Source organism: Zootoca vivipara, chromosome 11, assembly GCF_965207765.1.
Source record: "Zootoca vivipara chromosome 11, rZooViv2.hap1.1, whole genome shotgun sequence".
In the NCBI taxonomy this organism is placed as follows: domain Eukaryota; kingdom Metazoa; phylum Chordata; class Lepidosauria; order Squamata; family Lacertidae; genus Zootoca; species Zootoca vivipara.
In genome coordinates this window covers 29,141,537-29,164,623 of record NC_142594.1, presented here as the reverse complement: position 1 = coordinate 29,164,623, position 23,087 = coordinate 29,141,537, and the positions used below count along the sequence as shown (strand labels likewise).

The 23,087-nt window shown below is 42.2% G+C and overlaps 1 long non-coding RNA gene across 2 annotated transcripts in view; it reads right to left on the bottom strand.

The window, feature by feature from the left end:
* Positions 1–1,188: 1,188 nt before the first annotated feature.
* LOC148684242 (uncharacterized) overlaps positions 1,189–23,087 on the bottom strand; it is a 68,618-nt gene continuing 46,719 nt past the window's right edge. The window contains exons 3-4 of one of the 2 annotated variants that reach the window (XR_015946344.1): positions 13,501–13,660; positions 1,189–2,107 (exon numbers count right to left, since the gene is read on the bottom strand). This is a non-coding gene — a long non-coding RNA (uncharacterized LOC148684242). The remainder of the gene's footprint in view (positions 2,108–13,500; positions 13,661–23,087) is intronic. The other variant, XR_015946343.1, reaches the window with a different exon arrangement.

Sequence of the window (23,087 nt, the reverse complement as noted above, 5' to 3'; positions counted from 1 at the left end):
AGGAAAGCAGGCACTTTAGGGGATTCTTGGTGTAATTAAAGGCCTTTTAAAGAATTAATTGAGGAGCTAATTTAGGGAGGAATGTTCAGATGAAAAGGGTCTTGAATCTGTAATTTTGGATGCAGCATTATGCCTGAATTATGGTGGTATTAGCGGTGAACAGGGCACAGCACTGACTTTGCTAATCTCCCACCTAGTGTTTATTCCTGTACTTAAATCACCCTAGTGATAAGAATCAATGCACAAGCACCAAATGTAAGCCGGTAGTGCATTTTAGCCATTGTGTGGTACTTCCGCAAGTGACCAGAAGCCATTACACCAGGCATCCCTAAACTGCAGCCCTCCAGATGTTTTGGCCTACAACTCCCATGATCCCTAGCTAATAGGACCAGTGGTGAGGGATGATGGGAATTGTAGTCCAAAACATCTGGAGGGCTGAAGTTTGGGGGTGCCGGCACTACACAATACCTCATGTGTATATAATGGAGAGATAGCCTTAGGCTGTGCATCAGACAGAGGAGCCGATAGTCATTCTATACTTGCCCCTTTTGGAAAAGCAAGCAACCAACAACAGGGCTAGGCATGCAGGCATCTCCCATAGAGGGCTGAGACAGCAGAGAAGTGCACAGCCTCCAAAAAGTCAAAATACATATGTGTATGACCCCTGTTCTGCAGATTGTATGCAAACACCAAGTTAAAAAACTGAAGAAGACCAAACCGAAACAGTATGATTACCTTGGATCACTGTCTCGCATGTTGTTATAGTTTATAAAGATAAAAACAGATATATTTCGCCCGTTGGAATTGGTCGACGTGTTGCCTCTCTTTTTTTTGGTATTTTGACTCAAGTCTGCAATACAGGGGTTGTTTCATTAGCACCCAAAAATTCAAAGACAAAGCATCGTGAAAGAAATCAAGGCGAAAAGTGTTTTGCTGCAAGTGTGTGTTCCCATGCAGGAGCTATACAGTAGGAGATCACACAGCCTGCAATAAATAAATGCCTTTTGAAAGGGGGAATCATTGCAAGGGGAGTTGTGTTGCTCTCCCTGATTATGTCACAAACAATATCCAATCAGTGCTTTTGCCGTTCAGTCTACCGGATTCCATTCAGCATTCACAAGAGCAATGTTCTGCCAAATGCAGCGGTTCTTTTTAAAGATATCAGGACAAAAGGAATGAGGAGGTGGAAGGTGAACCAAAGAACCTTTATTGCAGAAAGCAAAACATACGTACCCAATGTCCCCAATCTGCTCCCTGGGTAGCGAGGACATGCAACCTATCTCAGTTCTCCTCCAGGCAGGCTCCCTTCCCATCCCAAATGCCTGCCTTTTATAGAGAGCCTTCTCTTAATTGGCAACACCTGTGGTCAACAAGCTCTCTTCCCTTAAAGAAACATCCACGCAGAAGCTAAGTTTGGGGTGCGGTGCGGCTATGGGGAGAACTTTAAGACATGCCATCCTATCTCCTCGTCACAATGTCTTCCACGTTGTTTCCCGTACAAGCAACAACTGTGCTGCAGTGGACTTACGGGAGGGTTTATACAATACGGACAAAGTACTGAGCTTTGGATATTCAGAAAATGTGATGCCCCACCCTCAACAAAAAGACAGGATGTCTGGAGTGCATGGGACATACATGATGTGGATGTGCAGGTTGGGAGAGTGTCGCGTCTGAGAGAGGTCTCTGCACAGCTCACTGGGTTAGGAGGGGGCTGTGGAGTGACACAGCGATGTCCCAACTCTTGCACCACCTCCTACAGCACTACAAAGAGCCAGGTTTGGGCATGCAGTCTGGGAGACACACAGCACAATGGGGTAAGTAATCCGTTTCCCAAAGTTATTTGTCTCGACTCTTCTTTGGCATATTACTAGCTTCTGTTTCAGGTGCTCTGGAACTCTGAGAGCTGAGACTTTCATAAGGGATAAGTCCTGTAAGTACAAACATGAGAACATTGGGATGACAGCGAGTACCCTTGCAAACAGCACCATAATGATCGACCACAGAGACTTTGGTGTGAAGATCTCGGCTGCTATGAATAGATGTTCTTCTGCATTTCTCCACAAATTATGAAGAGTTGAAATGGCAACTTCTCAGCAGTACATTCACCCTGGAAGTAGAATATTTATAAGGCAGCTGTGCTCTCCAGCTAACCAAGAACATTATGTCTGGAAACATCTGGTTCAGAGCTACACTTGAGGGATGACCCGGGAAGATTTCATTGTAGACCAACTTTTATATTTGCAATAAAATATGTTTGAACTGTGTAGCCCAAACACTGATAATTTATGATCTCACTCCACTGTTTTTTTCCACCAATCAAGGGCTTTAGCTGGGTAGCTAATTACAGTGGTACCTCACAAGACGAATTTAATTCGTTCCGCAAGTCAATTCATTTTGTGAAAAATTTGTCTTGCAAATCGCGGTTTCCCATAGGAATGCATTGAAATTTCTTTTTTTGCCCATAGGAACACATTAATTAAATTTCAATGCATTCCTATGGGAAACTGCGATTCACAAGATGAATTTTTCACAAAACGAATTTGTCTTGCAAGTCACCATCAGATCGCAAGACGCATTCGTCTTGTGAAAAATTCGTCTTGCAGGGCATTCGTCTTGCGAGGTACCGCTGTATGCGTTTCTTGCAAAGTCTAATCCATCCTCAGAACAGATGCAATTCATGTGCATTGCTTATCTGCTTTCCTGATTGCAACATATTGCAATATGTAATAAATAATAATAATAATAATAATAATAATAATAATAATTGGTAGCTGCCAGTGGATGCATACTCTATGATGGTCATTAGATTACAGCATTTGTTGCAGGCAATGAGTTAGGATGGATGAACGATGGATGAAAACCACCATGTCCAGATAGGTATGTTTTTGGTGCTCCATAACACATTGTAAAATTGCATGACAAAAATACAGATGAAAAGTGAAATAACAGAAACTGACATATCCTGGCAGAGCCACTGGTTCCTGATGACACCCTCTTTCTTCCATTTAGATGCTGACAGTATCTCAACAGAAACCTATTTGACAATCATCATAGCTGCCAAGTTTTCCCTTTTCTCGCGAGGAAGCCTATTCAGCATAAGGGAAAATCCCTGTAAAAAAGGGATAACTTGGCAGCTATGAATCATGCCCTACAGAAAATTTAACTATGTAAATGCAACTATCCGAAACCGTCTGAGATGTCTTGACCTGCATTTATCTGGATCAAAGCAAAAAAATAAATAATGGATGAACCACCCTCCATCTATGGGCTTTGACTAAGATTTATCTGAAATCATTGGCAACCACAGTGAAAGCCCACATGCTATTTTGTATCACTTTGGTATAATAATAATAATAATAATAATAATAATAATAATAATAATAATATGGGTGGCTTCCAACAGAAAATTAAAAGCACAATAAAACGTCAAACACTAAAAACTTCCCTAAACAGGGCTGCCTTCAGATGTCTTCTAAAGGTCAGGTAGTTGTTTATTTTTTTGACATCTGATGTTCCACAGGGCAACAATATTGTGCTAACACACAATTTGTATGATTTTTGTATGGCTTGGGAAATACAAGATTTTCTTTTTCCAAAACATGGAGAACCAACCATTGTACGTTTCTCCTTTTAAGCTGCCTTGGGTGCAACCTGAAACCTGCAAAGCGTCTAACAGGCCCTGATCAGACTGTGTACAACCTCCTTTGCCATTTTATCTGAAAACTTTGATAAAATGCAAATTCCAACCATAGCCTCAACATTAGCCAATCCCCACTCCCTGTTGTTGTTTTTTACCATCTATACCAGGCATCCCCAAACTGCGGCCCTCCAGATGTTTTGGCCTACAACTCTCATGATCCCTAGCTAACAGGACCAGTGGTCGGGGAAGATGGGAATTGTAGTCCAAAACATCTGGAGGGCCGAAGTTTGGGGATGCCTGATCTATCCTGATGAAGAGTTCTGAATTCTTGCACTCTATTTTGTCAATATTGTGGTTGGCCTAAAAAAAGTAACATGAATTTTGGGGAGGGCCCCCCTTTAATGGGCTATTATGGCTACCTTTGCTTGTTGCTTCTTTATTTTAGTTAAAGGTCAGTCTCTCCTTTTCTAGAGATTTAAAGTACCTGCTACACTTCACTGAATGTTACTGAATAGAGTAGGTAAAAATCGGGCGGGGGGGGGGATCTTAGCATGCATGATTTAAGAAAGGGACCATTTAGGTATCCTGTTACTTCCAAGATGTTTGGCAATTAGCAATTCAATTCAGGATTTTGCAAAATTATTCTTATCTTGATAAGCTCAAGGAAATAGGACTGTATCAGAATGCATTCATTGCGAGAGCTGGACATGTTATCAACACTTCCCCCTTGTTATTCTGAATGAAAAATTGGAAAGAGTGTTTCCATTTATATCCATAAGTAATGTTGCATATAGAAAGACACACACACCGCAATCTTTGCAACTCACCCACATCTAAGCTAAAAATACCCTGAAGTCATGCTGCTCTTTTAAATCATACTGCGAAACTGGATGACCTCCTATGGTGATTTCTCTTTAACACAAGTAATTATAGTCTTCCAGCTGCCCTTTGACTCTCAGTGGACCAAGGGCAGTCCTTCTTGGAAATGAGCTTAATTAATTCTCCGCAATTGGTACATATCCTTTCAGCCATGAGGTGGCAGCTTGTTTCCACAGGAATTTACTCCTTAGCTTTGAGTTGATCTGCTTCTATTGCTCAGGTTGCTCCTGTTTCAGAAGCCTGAGGGCACTGAGCCACAGGGGCGAAATGTGGTAAGAGGAGCTGCAACAAAATGTTGCAATGGACAATAGCTTTCTGTTTGGGATTCCAGCCATTCCATTCCATTTCCCTCTCCACATTTTTCCATTTCCCCCACCACAACAGCCAGTCAGCATTATTTTCCTTTGCAACAGCGGCCCCTACTGGAGCTTCCACTGGTACTGCATGATTAGAAACGCTGCTTGCAAATCCTGCTGCAGGGTGTTGCAAAGACCTCATCTCCACCTTGCCCGTAAAACAGTAGGGGGGCAATTATTGCCACATTCCGGTGCGTGCCTAAAGGAAGTTCTTAATTAAACCCTCCACCTCTAGTTTTACACAATTTATCAGTGAAATAGCACTTCTTACCAATGAAGCAGTACAAAAGGCCTGAAAACAATAGAGTGGCCATGTTTAAACCCTGGCCAACCTCAAAGACCCCCTCAAGTCATGTAGGCACGAACTCCTTGATGGTTCAAGTATCTGCAAAACCAGTCTGAAAGGTGTTTATTAAAAGCAGGGCAGACCTGCAAAATAGGGCAATGGGATCTGTGAATAAACTCTGGTTCCAGAGTGTTACCATTTGTAAAGAATGTAAAGACAGGCCCCAAAGGGCCATTATCAGGTATACTGATGGACAGGTGTCAAGTCACATATTCAGATTCTTTACCGGGCAACTCCTCCTTCTGTTACATTTTGGTGATGGTCTTGTGGGTGGTCTTTCTGTCAAAGGGGGAAGTGAGGTTTCTGGGGTTTTAAAAGATGTTACATACTTTTCTTTGGGGCGCATCCTCACCTCCTTGCAAAGTAGGGAAGGAGAGACCCTGTTGCAGCAGACCAATAAAGATCAACAGCTTGCCTTTCTTTCTTGGTAGCCTCCATTTGTATCTCTAACAGATAGTGGACCTCAAGGGATGCTAAGGACTCAGCTACGTTGGCAAAGAAAAAGCCCTTTATATGTGTTGTTTATGCATTCTAATACTGTGACACCAGATGGCACTGTGGGGTTCTGTTTTTTGCTAACCTGATTTCTCATACAAAATTTGTGGTGCGTTTAACTCAGGCTTCCTCAAACTCGGCCCTCCAGATGTTTTCAGACTACAATTCCCATCATACCTGACCACTAGTCCTGGTAGCTAGGGATCATGGGAGTTGGAGGTCAAAAACATCTGGAGGGCCGAGTTTGAGGAAACACTTCTTTGATTTGTCTAGATCAAGCCTACGTCCACCAGATTCAACTGAACACGGTGTAAATCCCCCTTTCAGAAATTCACATGAAGATCGGAAGAGGAGTGAGGAGGAAAATCGGAACCAGAAATGGGGAGGGGGACTAAGACCTGCGAGACCAGGGTTCAAATTCCCACTCAACCACAAAGTTCACTGGGTGACCTTGGGCCAGTCACTACTTCTCAGCCTAGCCTACCTCACAGGGTTGTTGTGGGGAATAAATGGGGGGGGGAGGGAAAACCATGTAAACCACCTTGAGTTCTCTGGAGAAAAAGAGGGGATATAAATGCAATAAATAAATAAAAAATACTGATCAGGATTTTAGTAGTAAATTTAGCCTAGGAAACTTCACTTAAAAACAAACAAACCAGGAATTTTTATAACAGCTACATAGCAGCTAAGCTTCGTGCAGTAGGTACTTGCCTGGTCCTCAGTTTGGTGATGGCTGTAATCAGACTTCTGCTTCCATGCAGAATAATTAACGGAACAGAGAGCCAAAAAAAGAAAAAGAAAAGGGAAATGGAAAATGTCCCCAGCCCTATTAAATTTCCACTGAATTAGCCCCTCAGAAAGGAAGCTGTCTTGCAAAATGACTGCCTTTTACAGATTAAAAAAAAGCAACTGGCTATGTCAAGGACAGTGGAAAGGAAGCAGGGTTCAGTAACAAGAATTCCAGCTCAAAAGGGGTTATCTTGTGCCAGTTCTCTGATGGAGAATTTATCCACGCAAAGGTCAGGCACTCATTAAACCTTATCTGATGCCGAAGTTATATATTATGGTTTATTGCCTCGAGTACCAATTAATAAAGAATTAAAGAAATGAAGAAACCAGTGATTCATACCTTTTGTGGGGGGGGGGGAGCTCATGCTTCAGCATAATGCTAAAATATTAATAGTAATTTTAGTCGTGTAGTATTTTATTAGGCACTTAACTCTGTAGGTTTTATCAAAAGATATATGGGATTCATTTTTAACAAAATGCAGAGATTTGGGGGAAGGGAGGTACATTGACTCAAAATCTAATAAGAGGAAATTCCAGAGATATTTTGAAAAGGGGGGAGCTTAAACATTATCATTGATTATTAATAAAGAATTGCTTAATAATAATAATAGGCTTAAGAAGGAACCGTTACAAAGGGCTGGAAAATTTCACAATGATATTTAGGGCAACAGTGTTCTTAGAAGGAAGCTCACAGCTCTAAGAGTCATATACACTGGTACTACAAAAAATAATAATTGTATACCACATATCTGGTGTAAGGTAATTTACTGTACAACTTTTAAACATTTCTGCTTTCCTTTCAGGTGATTTCAAGTGATAGCAAAGTCCCGCCTGTGGTGATTGATCTGTAAAAGCTCATTTCCATGGGCAAGTGATAACTTGCCATTGCAGCCACAAAGTGATAAACCTGTGTGTGTGAAAGCTCACCTTTATAGGCACTCATATTCTTCTCGGATGTTCGCTGTCAATAGCATGCACTAGATGGTTTGCTTTATTTTAATATTTGCTAAGCTTCCCCCCTGAGTCCAGTTGGTTTGTGGCTGTGGAAGGCACCGGGGGGGGGTGTCGAGGAGGGTCATTTGTTTGGGGGGGGGAGTGAGAAATGTTCCTATTTTCTGATGATGAATGTTAGAGGGTATGTTACCATAATGCCGCTGTTAGTGGTGGGAGAAGGTTGAAGAAACACCAGAGCAGGGAGCAGCAATGTCTGATCGTGCCAGATAGAGAGAACAGCATTGGGAAGTCCATAAAAGTGCGTATTTCAAAGGCTGGCTGTGTTCTGATTTGCATTGTTTTGGAAAATTTGAATTCGGTAGGCTCGCCTTTAAATGCAAAGTAAATTGAAATTCTCCCCCCAGCACTAGAAGTATATCAGTAAGGGCTTCCGACAACCAATTCTTTTAGCAATAACTAAAAGGCTTCCCCTCCCTCTAAATTAGGCTGCTGAAATGAACATTGGAGGGGGGGGGCAGGAGGGAGAAAATGGGAAGACTGTGAACTCAGTATTGGTACTTAAAACAAATTCCTGGGCTGAGTAGCTGTTCAGCCTCAGAGGCACCCAGTAACTTAATTCCTTAATAAATATCCGGCCCTCCTGAACCCCTATTTTCAACCTGGTTCTGGTTGGTGGACCTTGGGGTTCAAAGTAGATCCCGGAGCCCGTCAGTGATGGTGCTATAGAGAACCATTTCTCTCAAGTAATGATAAGCTCACTATCTGTAAACAACCAAAGTTTGCTTGAGATCAGAGTTTACTACACATGATCATTGACTGAAATCACAGGATGGGATCTGTAGTGGCTCTGAGGACAGTATCCCAGCCTCTGCTCTGTTGGAGAAAAACCCAGAAGGTGCTCTCTTCCTTTCATCATGATTCTAAACACATCTACTTGAACTCTAGCTCTGGAGACGTCAGGGAGAATTAGGGTCAATTCAAATATGCTTAAATCAATGGGACTTAGAAGTGCTTAAGCAGTGCCCCAGGTTTGCATTTGATTGGATGTATATATTTATTATTTAAATCTTATTTATTCCACCTTATCAGTGTGCTGGAGGTGGCAAAAGGATTTAGCCAAACCTACCCACCAGGAAACAATTTCCAAAAGGAGAGCTGACAGTGAGCTCTACACTTCCATGAATGCTTGGGCCGCAACACATTTGTTTGTGTTTTAAGATGCCGGGGCACTTCATCATTTTCTTTTTGCCAGGGACAAATGCATTTTAAAGGGGAGAACTTGTTAAACGCTAGCCTCCGACAAAAGTGAAAGCCACCACTCGCTTTCCATTTCCACCACGATTGTGCTATTTAATGAGGTCTAGCAGATTGTCGAACACTTCCTCCATCTGTAGGAGGAAAATACACAGAAGCATCTGCCAGGCTTTAAACCCCCCTTCAAATGCTAGAGCGAACCAATGTCAACTCAAATCTCTCACACAAACAGAAACATAACTGGGGGTGTTGTGTTTGGCAGAGCCCTTCTGCTGCTGATCTTTTCGTTTCGTTTTAGTTTCTGTGTCCCTATGTTCACCTGGCATCCTTAGAAATAATTAGCAGGAAGATTCTTCCCAACAGATTGTGTGGGCACGCGTATGTGTCTGTGTGTGTCCTTGCATGTTTGTGTACACCTTTTAGGTATGGCATTTGAGCTTCTTTGTGTAGTGATCGCTGCATCACTAGTCTCAGGAAGGAAAATAAGGAGCGAGACATGCAGCAATTTATTGCAAACATGGTCCAATGAGGGTTTCAGAAGGAACTAGGCTGCAAGCTGGTCATCAAGGCAAGCTTCACTTCCCATGCTTTAAAAAATTTTTTCCAGAGTCTGGCCTCTTTTAGGGGACCGATTGGAATTTTCCTTCCCTCGGCTGTTACAAAAAAACCCAAAAAACACCAGAAGGCTGGTTTTATCCCCGCATTGTTTAAAGAAGCCAATCCAATAAATGTCACCACCGTCACTGCTGTCCCCTTCTATAGCTTTGAGCTAATCTATAAAGTGATGTGCTTTATCTGCCTTACTAAACCAAAAACCTGTGGAGCTGAAAACAGCTAAGTCCAGATCAGTTTACTTTCTGGACTTCAGAGATTAAGACTCTGAATGGAGGGAGCTGTGTGTGTGTGTGTGTGTGTTTTCCAGGTACACCTCCCTCCCCACCTTCCAAGACAAAACAAGAGTCCTCCAGTAGCTCAGCCTAACCTAGGGTGTTGAGCCCCACGCGGTTGTGAAAGCAGCGACCGGATTTTTGTTCTTTTCCCTCGTTCGGATATAATTCCCTGCGCATTCAGAGGATTACATACTGTTTATGCATCCGGCAGTCTCACTGAGTCCTGTTTCTTTACAGTGCTTACTCCTGCTGCTCAAAGGAAAATAGGTTCTAACAATCCTCTGTCGGTGCCAAAGCTGCTGCACTGAATGAACACATCCTGCCCGCAGTCGTCTGATTGATCCCTGTGATCCCTCTATCCAACTGGAGTTCAAAAGAATTCTGCAGCTCAAAGGACTAAAAATTGGTATTCGTTTAAGATTTGCTGGCAAACCAAAGCTTCCTTGTGTATCCGCAGATGCTATCCTGTCTTTCAAGGCTGAAAGGGAATGAACTCAAACTTTGGGTCACTTTTTAAAAAGTGGCAGTAATAATGATTTTCTTTATTATTTTTATTTTTATTGAAGAAATGCCCATTTGTTTCTCTTTCTCCCTACAATTCTTTTGTTTCTTAAATCTGGCTCATCCAAAATAAACTAAAAACACTGAATGTAAAAAGACGAGAGAAAACGGGGCATGAAAATATTAGATCGACTAGTCTACAGGAATACTGGGTTGTATTTAACTCATTCCTACTGAAATTAATGAACCTAAAATAGTCATATCTAGTCTTATTATTAAAGTATTATTTATTAAACCTATTAGTCACTAGGCATAAATAGGTCTATTCCGAGTAGGAGTAGCGTTGTATATCACCCAAGATGATATTTGGTGTTCAAAGCAAAAAATGAGCTGGTATTTTTTATATATAAAAAAGGGGGTGGGTGAGGAGATTGTGATTCGTTTTAAATCAGCAGAAGGAGAAACAAGAAGGGTTGAAAAACATTGTATTAAAAGGATTACAAAGATCTTCAAGGCTGGGTTACTGCAATGTACTTTTCGCTTGTGCCTGATCTGGATGCTGCTGTTCGCAGCTTATAAAACTTCTGCTCAGAGATTTCCACTGGTTGCCTATTTTCTTCTGGGCCAAGTTCAAGGTGTTTCTATTAGTTTACAAAGCCTGTGATGGGTTGGGCTCCGTTTTCTTGAGATATCCCCTTACTTGAGAGATCACCTCACATATGCCCATGCGACCATGTTGGTCTGTGGAGCTGGTGCTGTTGCAGGTGCCTCATAATACACATTCCACACATGTATAGGAAACAAGTCTTTTAGTATCGTGTTATCTAGGCACTGTGGAACTCCCTGGCTATTGACATCAGGCAGGCTGTCTTTTCGGCGCCTTCTTAAAACATGTTTCTTTAAGCAAGTCTACCCAGACATGCTTTCTTTAGCTACTGTTGATTTTTAAACTTTGTTCGAATATGCTCAATGCTTTCTAAAAACTTTTTTTTATTCAGAATGTTAGTTTTCTTTTACAGTGTTGTAAACTGCTTAGAGTCTTTTTTTTAAAAAAAGCAGTGTATAAAAGTCATTAATGTATAAATTAAATAAAGGATATTGCCTTGCTGGACAAATTAGGGTACACAAGCTGTCAAAGTCAAATCATTTAAATATTTATATTATTGTTAGTAAAGGCATCAGGTAAGTGAGTAGCATTTATTATTATTATTATTATTATTATTATTATTATTATTATTATTATTATTAAACCCCGTCCATCTGGCTGGGTTTCCCCAGCCACTCTGGGTGGTTTACAGTACATATAAAAACATAGTAAAACCTCAAACATTAAAAGCCTCCTGATACAGATGTTTTCTAAAAGTCAGATAGTTGTTCATTTCCTTAACATCTGATGGGAGGGTGTTCCACAGAGAGGGTGCCACTGTTGATAAGGCCCTCAATTAATGCATACTTTTAAAATATGCTACTGAGTCACAGCCCTTCCTCATACTTGCATGGAAACAGGTATTGCACATATACCTAGTAAAGGTAACATCTTAGTTGCACAAGTAATTGTGTTCAGCTTTTAACTCACGGGAAATGGCTCAAAATACGTTTCAATTCATTTCTCACTGAGGAATTTTGGAGGGGTGAGAGTTCCTTAAGACCTCAGTGCTTGCCAATGATCCAGAAATTTGTCCTTGTGTAAAATCGGTTTGTTTTTTTAATCTTTATCTTTTCTCTATTTCACTAGATAGCTGAAGACTAACACCTGAAGTCTAGAACTGAAATGGTCTGCCTGATATACTATGGTAACAGTTGTAGCTTGTGCTTTACAATTTTAGCTTGTTGCATTTTACTCTTGTCCCTGTTAAGATCACCATTGGTTTAAACAGAAATGAGAACATTTAAAGAACAGAAATTACCTACGCCAATGGTTCACAACCTTGCAATCACCCTGATATTCTGGAAGTGTAACTTCCATCGGCCCCAACCAGCATGGCCAAGGGGTGATGTGAGTCATAGTCCAGAACATCTGGAAGGAAAGCGGTTGACTATCCCTGGCCTACACAATCCACCCACACCTTTCCCTCATCTAACAAAGGAAAAGGAAGAATAAAGTTGCAGGCTGCTTGCAGCCAGATATAGTGAAAGAGATCAATGGGAAGGCTGCATGCAGAAGAAATAGAAGAAAGGGGGAAAGGATGTACAAAGGATGTACAAAGGGAAAATGCAACCATAGAATCTTCAAGGCATCTCAGAGCAACTGCTCAAAAAGATAGAAAAAGGCATGTGGCAGAGCTGAAGTTGTAAAGTGTAGAGCTGTGAGAGGTGGAATGTCATTTATATGTGATTTTTGTATTAGTACAAAAGAGCATCATTGCTAACCCAATGGTCCAACGAGAGAAAAACATGGGACTTCCAAAATTGCAAGATGATCCTTTTGATCTCCAAAGCAACACTCAAAATACAAAGGATCTTATGTTTGGGAAGTACTCAAAGAACAGTTATATATGCCAGGAATATAATATTAAAATGAAGGTTCAGTGAAAATGAGAAGGTAAGATTAATCCTAGTTCCTGAAGCATACAAAAATTAGGTAAAGGGCCCCTGGATGGTTAAGTCCAGTCAAAGGCGACTATGAGGTTGAGGCGCTCATCTCGCTTTCAGGCCGAGGGAGCCAGCGTTTGTCCGCAGACAGCTTTCTGGGTCATGTGGCCATCATGACTTAACCACTTCCGGCACAATGGAACACCGTGACAGAAACCAGAGTGCACAGAAACGCAGTTTACCTTCCTGCCACAGTGGTACCTATTTCTCTACTTGCACTGGTGTGCTTTCCAACTGCTAGGTTGACAGGAGCTGAGACAGAGAAACGGGAGTTCACTCCGCTGCGGGGATTTGAACCACCAACCTTCCAATTGGCTAGCACAAGAGGCTCAGTGGTTAGATAGATAGATGATAGATAGATAGATAGATAGATAGATAGATAGATAGATAGATAGATAGACAAACCTGATATATTAGTTTAGAAAAAGAAGAAATGTTTGAATTAGTGAGGCAGACTGCCTTTGAATGCTAGTTGCTGGGAATTGCAGGGCTCAATTTCTGCTTCTCATGGCCACCTGCAGGAGGATGCTGTTTGTATAATTTGGAATAATTGGTATGAAATGATTGGTTTGTAAGTGAAAAATTTGATAAAAATTGATTTTTTAAAAAAAAAAAATGAGAGGAGGATGCTGGACTAGAGGGGCCATTGGCCTGATCCATCCAGACTCGCCGTATGTTCTTAGTGCTATGTCAAAACCTATCCTCCAATTTCTCAAAAAAAAGAAAAGAAATCAGAATTATGTTTCTCTTTAAGTCCTTTAGAATTAATTTGGAGATTTTTGGGGGGTGAGGGGTATAACTTACATGGTCACTGAAAGGTGACTGAGCAGGTTGTGTTTCTTTCCATTAAACATTCCTCCAATACTCTGCAGTCTCCCCAGCTATGACACATCCTGATCCGAAAAAGCCGCATGGGGGTACCGTATTGACCCGAATATAACCTGCACCCGCAAATAAGCCGCACCTTTAAAATTCAGGGGGGGGGGACAAAAGAAGACAATACCTGAATATAAGCTACTGTCTTAAAATTCTGCAGGCACTCACACTTGCTCGCAGGCAGAGTTTGTCACGGGGGTGTCAGTGGCGCTGCGGCCGCGTTGGCGGCGGTGGAGGTGACAAACATAGAAGAAAATCCTACAGTGATATTGTAAAAGCCAATTTTGGCAAGGTCGCATATTTAAGCCGCACTTTTAACTTTTCACGGTTGGAATTTGGGGGGAAAGTGTGGTTCATATTCGGGCAAATATGATAGTTACTTCATGCTGCCTTCCTTTGGGCTTTAATTGGAGTTTGGAGAGGCAGGGATAATGGCAAACAATAATATCAAGCCCACTGTTTTTGTTTTTAAGGGAAGCTCTTCCATTCGAATTTTAAAATACACACCAATTCATTTTAAAGTACAAAAGATTACATTTGTATTGGTTGGTTTAATTGTTTCTTCCCCACCCTTCACCCTAAGGTCCCAGGGCAGGTTATAACACAGGGGCATAGCAATGGGGGGGGCGAAGAGGGCGGGCCGCCTTGGGCTCCACTTCGCGGGGGGGCAGCGCCCCCTCCGCACCTCCACCACCGCCAACGTGGCCGCAGCCATCAAGGAGAGGCCCCGATGTTGCTGGCTGCCACTCTGTTGAGTGGCATGCAAACAGCCAACAGAGCCCCTCACCTCGCCCGTCCCAGGATCGCCACTCCCAGGATCTGCCACGGGGGCGTCCGCAGCACACATGTGTCGCGCTGTACGTCATGATGGACACGCACGAGCGCCACTGACACCCCCGTGACAAACCCCACCCGCAAGCAAGTTGCAGCGCAGAGCGAGGCAGCCCGGCTCCGCAGCCTGCCCAGTAGCCCGCAAACCTGCTTGGCGGTTTGCAAGCAAGCTGCGTAGCAAGCGCCAATAGACCCCCTCACCTTGCCCCTCCTAGGATCACCCCTCCCAGGATCCGCTGCGGGAGCATGTGTGCCGCAGACAACCCTGCTCCCGGGGCTGCCTTCGGGTTTGCCGCCCCGGGTGGCCAAGCAGCTCCGTTCGCCACTGTTACAACATTAAAACACAAACAACAGCATTAATAACAATGGACAGGTATTAGGTGCACAATAGACACCCTTCTTGCCTTCTCCTGCTTACAGGGAAAGGCCCAGTCAAGCATGTCATAGGGTTGTAAGAAGACTCAGACACCCAGGAAGCCTGCAGAATTCAGATCAAGAGAGAATAGGGATGTCAGAGAATCCCAGTGGAAATGGAAACAGAAATTGCCAACGTTTGTTTATTTGTCTCATGTCCAGAACAGAAATCAAGCCAGGGAGTATGATTAGTATTTATCATAATTATGTGAATGACATAGTTTCAGCGAGAAGAATAACAGCAGAACAGAAACAGCACTGCATGTGATGAATAGAGGGCAGAACAAAAAATGATGCCTTCTTATATTTCTACCAGATATGGCTTGTAGAAAGTAAGAAAGGACACGCATTACCCACTCCAACCACCTCATTAATTGATGGAGAATGCTCATAGATAAAGAAACACAGTATAAATGTTGGGCAGAACACTTCTTCAAATAGTGTTACGCTTCAGAGTTTCGAAAACCTGGTTGTAGAGCCATTTTTAAAATGCACTTTCCAGTCTCTAATATCAATCTCTCTTTATGTAAATTGTGGAATATTGGAGAATAGCGTCTTTGTTGTGAGGATTGATCAATCAAATGAGTTTGCTTTTCAATGATCAAGTTCTTTGCCCAAAGCGCATATTCCTAGAGACCAGAACAATGAAACAACTTTGCTTCCTGCATTTACAATTTTATTGTTTTTTCAATAATAGGCAAGGAAGCAGCGTCTCATGTTCTCGTATGCTGGGTCTCTGGTGCACTTTTTTCTTGATGCTTAGTAATACTAAGAAAGCATGCCTTTAGAATGCCTGGCAATAACCATAATATTCTGAAATGCTACCACCTTGTGGTCAGTTGCATACAAGTGGAACAACTGGGGGAATTGTTTCCGTGTACAACTTTCCCATTTATTATAATTATCAAAATAGTGAGCTCATGTTCTGTAGATAGTCTATATGTCACAAATGCATTGATTAGATTGTCCTCCAGTCTTAAATACGCCATACGGCAGTGAGGTTTACTGAGATATACAAGACGTTCTTCCACATCATACAAGTATGGTTGAGAGAAGAATCTCTCAGCTTTAGTTTCTCTCAATTTCTCATTTTTCCAATCTTAAACTCAGCTCTCCACATTTCCACAGCAGTTTGCATTTTCCTTTTTTGTTTTTTAAAAAAGTCCTTATGGAAATTCACCAGCATTTTAGTGAGAATTTCCCCTAACGCAACATTTTATGTAGGCAATTTTGCCTAATATACACATTTTTGAAATGTGTATATCTATCTAATAGCTCTTGTATGGTGATGTCAACTCCACTGATATACAGGTATGCATCTTTATGCACAATTTACTTTATGCATTTTTGTACACATTACTCGGGTTGAGAAAAGCACAGCAAAAATTGGAGAGGTGTGAATTTCAAAAGATGGTTGTTGTTTGGTTCACGTACTGTTTTGGAAATTGCAAATTCGGCCGATTCTCCTTCAAACGTGAACTGAGTTGAAATTAAATAAAATAATTCCTTCCAGTATTCCAGTTGAAATTCTCCCCCTTCTCTAGTTGAGGAGCTAACAGTCTCCTGAAAGCCCTGTGACTGCCCTAGGTATGGGGCTTCCGACATGAGAATGCACCTGACATTCAAACTAAGTTAGGAAGTTATATATATTATGATGATGATTCCTCATATGTCACACCGTGATTAAGTTAAAAAGAACCATCATGCCTGAAGACTTACCATCTAAAGAGCATAATAAGAAAAGGGGAAGGACAAAAAGGAGGCAGAGGAAGCAGAGATTGGGGGTCAAGAGAGAGATCAATTTTCAGAAATGAGATTTGGGTTCAGTCGGGTCTGGACCAGGTGCAGCAGATGTATGACCAAATTAGGCCTTTGGCTAATTAAGCAATCTATGGCCTCTTAAATTGGTGGAAGGTATCGTTTTTGTTTGTTGCTGTGTTATTTTTTTGTTTTTATATTGTGAACCACTCTGTGATCCTTGGAGGAAGGGCAGTATGGAAATTAACAACAACAACAACAACAACAACAACAACAACAACAACAACAACAACAACATATTACCCTCCAGATCACTGACCATACTCATTGAAACTGATGGGAGTTGGAGTCCCAGAAGATATAGGAGAGTCACTGTAGCTTACCAGGAGGGAAAGGGGGAGATGTGAAATAGTAGGGAGGTCTGTATGGTGCAAACACATCAGCGGAATAAATCCTTCTCCCTCCTGGTAAACCACCTTCTAGGAAGCTAGTTTAACAGCCCCACTCTATGCGACAAGCCACTTGTATTTAGGAATATGGCCCCCATTTACTATGGAACTACATCTTTAAAAGAACAGAAGTATTTATTTTTCACATCTGTAAAAGCTGGCTATAGAACTACTGGGTTTCCTTTTTTAAATAAATTTTCTTTGACCACTTCTGTTCCTGAATCTGAAGAATTTGTTTCATTTCAAAAAATACAGAAGCTGCTCTTTTCCCCTAATCCTCTACTCTTCATTGTAGGAAAAGAGTAATTTGGAGACCTAAGAACTGATGGTGTATCAGTGTTTTTGGAACAATATCTCCTTTGCTACTGTTTCTTCACTCAGTCTAGCAGATCATTGATTTCTGTACAGGGACCATTGGAGGGGGGAAAAATCCAATATTCTATTAGACAAAGAAGGGGAACAGTGAGTCTGCTTCCCAGCTGAATTTGTGAGACAGTGTGTGGAAAAAGGTATTGCATTCCCCTCCCCACCTATACTGGGTTTGCTCCGGAAACAACAAGCACAAGAATGAGAGAGCCACAGCAAAGAGGAAACGCAGAGTAGCACAAAGCAAAAGAACGTCCATGTGTGCACTGCTGTTCATGGGAGCATTTCTCACAAAGGCAGGAGATACTCGGTATGTGCAGAAGGTTCCTCAAGGTATGTGTTGAGGAATAATCAGAAGTGTCTGCTTGTATGAAGCTCTGTATAAAGATCAGTATGTGATCTGCTGCTGCTTGGTCACATATAAAGTGCTTCTTTCAAGAATACACCAGGAGCTACAAAGACTGCAGTGCATCTTCATATTTTAATTGCATATTACTTTTATTAACATCATTACTGCTACTGTTAATAGGCTTCCATAGGCAGGGTTATGTCAAAAGGCCCAGTGTCCACACCTATAGTCCCTCTCTTCCTGTGCACAAAGAAGTACAATGCCTGGATTGTTCAGTTTGCAGTTTTTTTCATTAGGAGAGGGTTGCTACATCAAACACTATCTGCCCTCTCCGATATGCTCCAGCAGTTTCTTTGTAGACCATCAGAAGGGTACAGTTTGAGACCTCGCACCTCCTCTCATGGCCTGCCAGCGCTTTCTGCTTGCCAGACTTTGGCTCAACTGAAACCTCATTCAGAAATCTCTCTGCCTCACCCCTTCCCTTCCTCTTCAGTTATAACTTACAAGGAACTGTCCACAGCAGCACCTCTCCTCAGCTGTTCCTCAGCTCTCAGGCTGCCTCACTTTGCCTAAAAGGTGGGCCAATTCTGCTCCTGCAACACTTTCCTGATTCAAATCACCCCCAAAGTCATTTGTCCTTAGGGCAAAACACAAATACCTGTGTGCAGTGTGTTTTGTTTTTCCTAGAAAAAAAGAGGTGCCAGAACTCACCATGAATGCCTCCCTTGGCCTGAGGTTCCCCACCCTTGTTTTATTCCATAGTAAACAGCAGAGGGGGGGGGCTAATTGGTTGAGGAAAACTTTTTTAAAAATCCAGCTTGGAATTTTATTGAAGAGGAAATGACAAAATCCCCTCCCTTTGTGCTATTGCCCCAATCGGTATCATATATATTCCTGTTCATGGATCTCTCACAATGCATCTTTGTTATCAAGAGATGCTTTGTGAAATGATTATGGGCTCAAATCCGAAAGAATCCACCCCATTTCCCCCCACGATGTGATTTCTACTCAGTAGTCTTTTCCAACAGGTGTAAGCTCTTAGCACAAAAATGGACTCATTTGCTCCTGCCTAATCTTTTGAAAGCTGTGGGGTAGCTGTGTCACTTATCAAATTTACATTGAAAGTGGATAAATTGTTTTGAAAGTGCATCCCAGTGTGAAGCCATCTCTAGCTCCGCTTCGACTTTTGAAATGCCAAACATGGTTTATAAAAATGGTGTGTATTTTGGGTATGTTCAGTAAGATTCATACACCCACAAGCATATTCACAAAAGGAACAGTGTTAGGGGAAAATCTCCTTTACAACTTTCCGGCAAGAATTCTAAGCATATTCATGGTGTGCATGCTATTATACAAATGTATACCTACATTCTTTTAAAGGAAACAGTAATTTTTATAAATCTATGTTTGTTATTCAAACAAGCAGCAATAGTTACATTTTTTACACGTACACACACAAACACACACACACACATGCTAAATTGCAGCACAATTGTACTCAACTTTGCTTGGAACCTGCCATTAGGAAGGTACAAAGTTAGATCTGCTGGTGAGTTTCCATGCCCAACTCATGGTGCTAGAACTATCATACAAAGCTCCAAATTGTTTGGGAGCCAAGTAGCTAAAAGACTGCCTCCCAAATATCAATCATCTTGGGTCCTACCATCAGCAGTGGAAGACCTGTTGGTGGTGCCACCACTGAGTGTTGCCTGTTTGACACTGACCTATGACCATTCTCCATCTGTGGAATGCCCTTCCTCATGAGATGTGTCTGTCTCCCTCATTATGAACATTCAGGAGGCATTTTAAAATACATCTCTTCGCCCAGGCATTTGATGTCTGAAAGATACTGATCCTGGAAGCCTTGAAATTATTTGCTAAGAGAATACGTGTCTGTATTTAAAGGATTTTTTAGATGTTCTTGATGCTTTAAAGGTAAAGGTACCTCTGACTGTTAGGTCCAGCCATGGACGACTCTGGGATTGCAGCACTCATCTTGCTCTGTAGGCTGAGGGAGCCAGCGTTTGTCCGCAGACAGGTTCCGGGTCATGTGGCCAGCATGACTAAGCTGCTTCGGGCGCACCAGAGCAGCGAACGGAAACGGTGTTTACCTTCCCACTGGAGTGGTCCCTATTTATCTACTTGCACTTTGACATGCTTTCGAACTGCTAGGTGGGCAGGAGCTGGGACCGAGCAACGGGAGCTCACCCCGTCACGAGGATTCGAACCGCAGACCTTCTGATCGGCAAGCCCTAGGCTCTGTGGTTTAGACCACAGCGTCACTCGTGTCCCCTTGTTGCTTTAGATGTTCTTAATAGTTTTATTTTATTATGGATTGCATTGTTTTGCTGCTTTGCGACCCTGGGCTCCATTGGTAGGAATGGTAGCATAGAAATAATGATAATAATACATGCTATACATGGCTGTTTTCAGGAGTGTCTAGTGTGGTGATGGGGATGCCATGGAACCACCCTCCTGAGTTTTTTTGCCTTTCGTGTTTAGTAGGCCAGTTTCTTTCTTTCACCAATTATTTGTATTGATTTTCCAATATAAACCCAATTACTGTACACAAATTAGTTCCAAATTAATACAATTTTGTTAAGAGGCTTCCCGCGCACCGTTCTTGATGGATCTTTATGATCTAATATTACTGTGTTTCATATTCTTATTTATTTCAATTACATTCATTTTTCCCCAAAATTATCACATAATTAACAACTGTAGTCTGAATGTTTCCTATTTGAGTTATTATTATATTATTTAACTTCCCAAAAAAGGCTTCAAGTGAGGAACCATAGCTTTTTCCTCGGCTGCGATTTAAAGCAACAGGAGGGAATTTAAGAGAATGGGCTGCTTCGGGGGGGGGGGCAGAGAGAGAGAGAGAGAGAGAGAGAGAGAGAGAGAGAGAGAGAGAGAGAGAGAGAGAAGGCGGCAGCAAAAGCAGCAGCAGCGCCCAGGTCCTGGGATCAGAGCCACCAGAGCTGGGAGCGATCCAGGGGATATTTAATGAAATCCAGGGACATTCTGGGGATGCAATTTGTCCGGGGACAGATTTGCAAATCCGGGGGCTGTCCCCGGGAAATGGGGACGTCTGGTAACCCTATTTAAATCTCTGTGTTACATCATACATCAAACCATCCTCACTTGTATATCTTAAAATTCAACATTGGGAGAGGGTTGCTGAATCCTAAATGGAAAAACTCCCATACAATATAACAGAGAGCCCCCCTCTCTTCCATTCACCTCCAACACAAGATAGAATCTTCTTCCAATTTAAAACCTCAGTTCCATGCAGCTGATTGTTATATATCTCTGGTGAATGCCTATTGGTGAATGCCTATTCTTAATACCAATTAAAACCCAGCTATAGGGAGAGCCTCTGCATCCAATGGTGATTTGGGGGTTTTGAATCAGGCAAAGTGTGTAGCACCCAGTGCCTCTTCCCGTCCCCACACTGATCCATGCAGGAGCGAGCCTTCGAGGCATAGAAGGCCAGTTTCAAGATTCTTGTAGTAGTGTACAAAGCCCTGAACAACTTAGGCCCCAGGATACCTTAATGTAAAGGTGGTGTCTCCCCTTTGCATTAACACCATGGCGCAGTCAGCTTGATATTGACAGTCTTTATTACATATATACAAGAAACAGCTACAGGATTACGCATCCGAACCCGTTGAGTCAGATTCGGGGAGTGGCTTCCTTAGATTCCCGCACCAACAAAGTAGGTGTGGGAATCGCGCGAGACGTCTTTGATCCTTACGTTTCATTTCCCTCCTTGTCTGTACTGATTTGAAAGCCCCCTCCCTTCCAGAGTCTGAGCTCCCTTCCGGAGCTCCTGGGCGGTTGAAGGGCTCTGCAGCATCCCTGAGCCCTTCCTCCTCGTGGCTAATCTCCGCCCTCTTTTCCACTTCCTCTGTCTCTGGACGGTTGAAGGGCTCCACAGCATCCCCGAGCCCCTGCTCCGTCTCTTCTGTCACTTGTTCCTCCGAATTCTCCCTGACACTTAAGGACCACCTTACCCCAATATTTCTCAAGTCAATCACTGGGATTATCTAGGAAAATACTAGTAAGGGTCCATCATGGACCAGAAGGACAACACATATCCACAAAGAATTGTGCCTCCCTGCTATGTTTCAGATGCCTGGACAAAACAGATTTATTTCAGGAGGCCTTTGTGCCATGAATGTTGTTCTAATGTTTTATATCTGGTCTTTTCATCTATCTTTTAATTATTTTTTATTGTAGGGGGGTCTTTTTGTAAGCCATTTTGGGATGCATAGTGAAAGAAATTGTATATACATTTCTGCAATAAATAAATAAATATCCTCACATGACAAGAACAACATTTACTAGTAATTGGACATAACAATTTTCAGACACCATGCACACACTTTCATTTTTCCAACTGTTTCTTATTTAAACTGTTCAAAGCCTGCCTTTTCTACTACATCAATCAATATGCATCCCCTTCTCACCCTCACTTGCTCAAAGTCTGTGTAACATTTAGAGCAATGCAGCATTGATGTTCATGGACTGTTAAACAGGTACTCCATGTTTAAAGTGGGAACACACTATTGTCTCATAATAGGTTCCTAAAAGCGAGAAGGGAGGAAATAATCCAGGGTCTCGCAGTATGTTAAATGCAATTTCAGGCAACATAAGCATACAGATCGAGCATGAACCCACACATTGTACGGCTGTCTTTTTAAAATACCGATTCTCTGTCTCCAGCTGAATTCTTGCCACCTTCAGCTTCACTTTTAACCATTTGCCATCTACTTTCCCCTCTATTATCAGCAATGCAAACACATTAAGCAACATTTCCAGAACAGGAGCTTTTGCACAGGAAGACAAGGTTGGGATGGTGGTGGGAGGGAGGAACACGCCTTTCTTCCCTGCCAGCCATTTCCCATCTGAAGCTGCATTATTTTTGGAAAACAAGAAAATAAATTTGCAAAGAGAAATTGAAAAGAAGCCTGTGATTCTTGTGTGTGTGTGTGTGTGTGTGTGTGTGTGTGTGTGTTTAAGCTCTCTCTACAAAATATGAATTTTGAATTATCACCATGATTTACAGGAAGCATGTAATTTTCCCCACTGTGGTGGCCATTATGACGATTCACTTTAAAAGCTTGGGACAAGCGTGTATCGTCTGCTGCTGATTCAACTTGGCTTATACCCAGTGAACTGTTTACCTTCCATGAATTGCCTTCGGTCCTATTCATTAGAGGTCCATATTCATCAGACGCCTCCCTGACCTTCTTTATTTCCCTCCTTGCCCCTTCCTTTAGCAATGCCCTCTTCCCCAATGAAGTCTCAGCTGGCCTGCTCCTCTGTCACTGTGTGACTTTCTC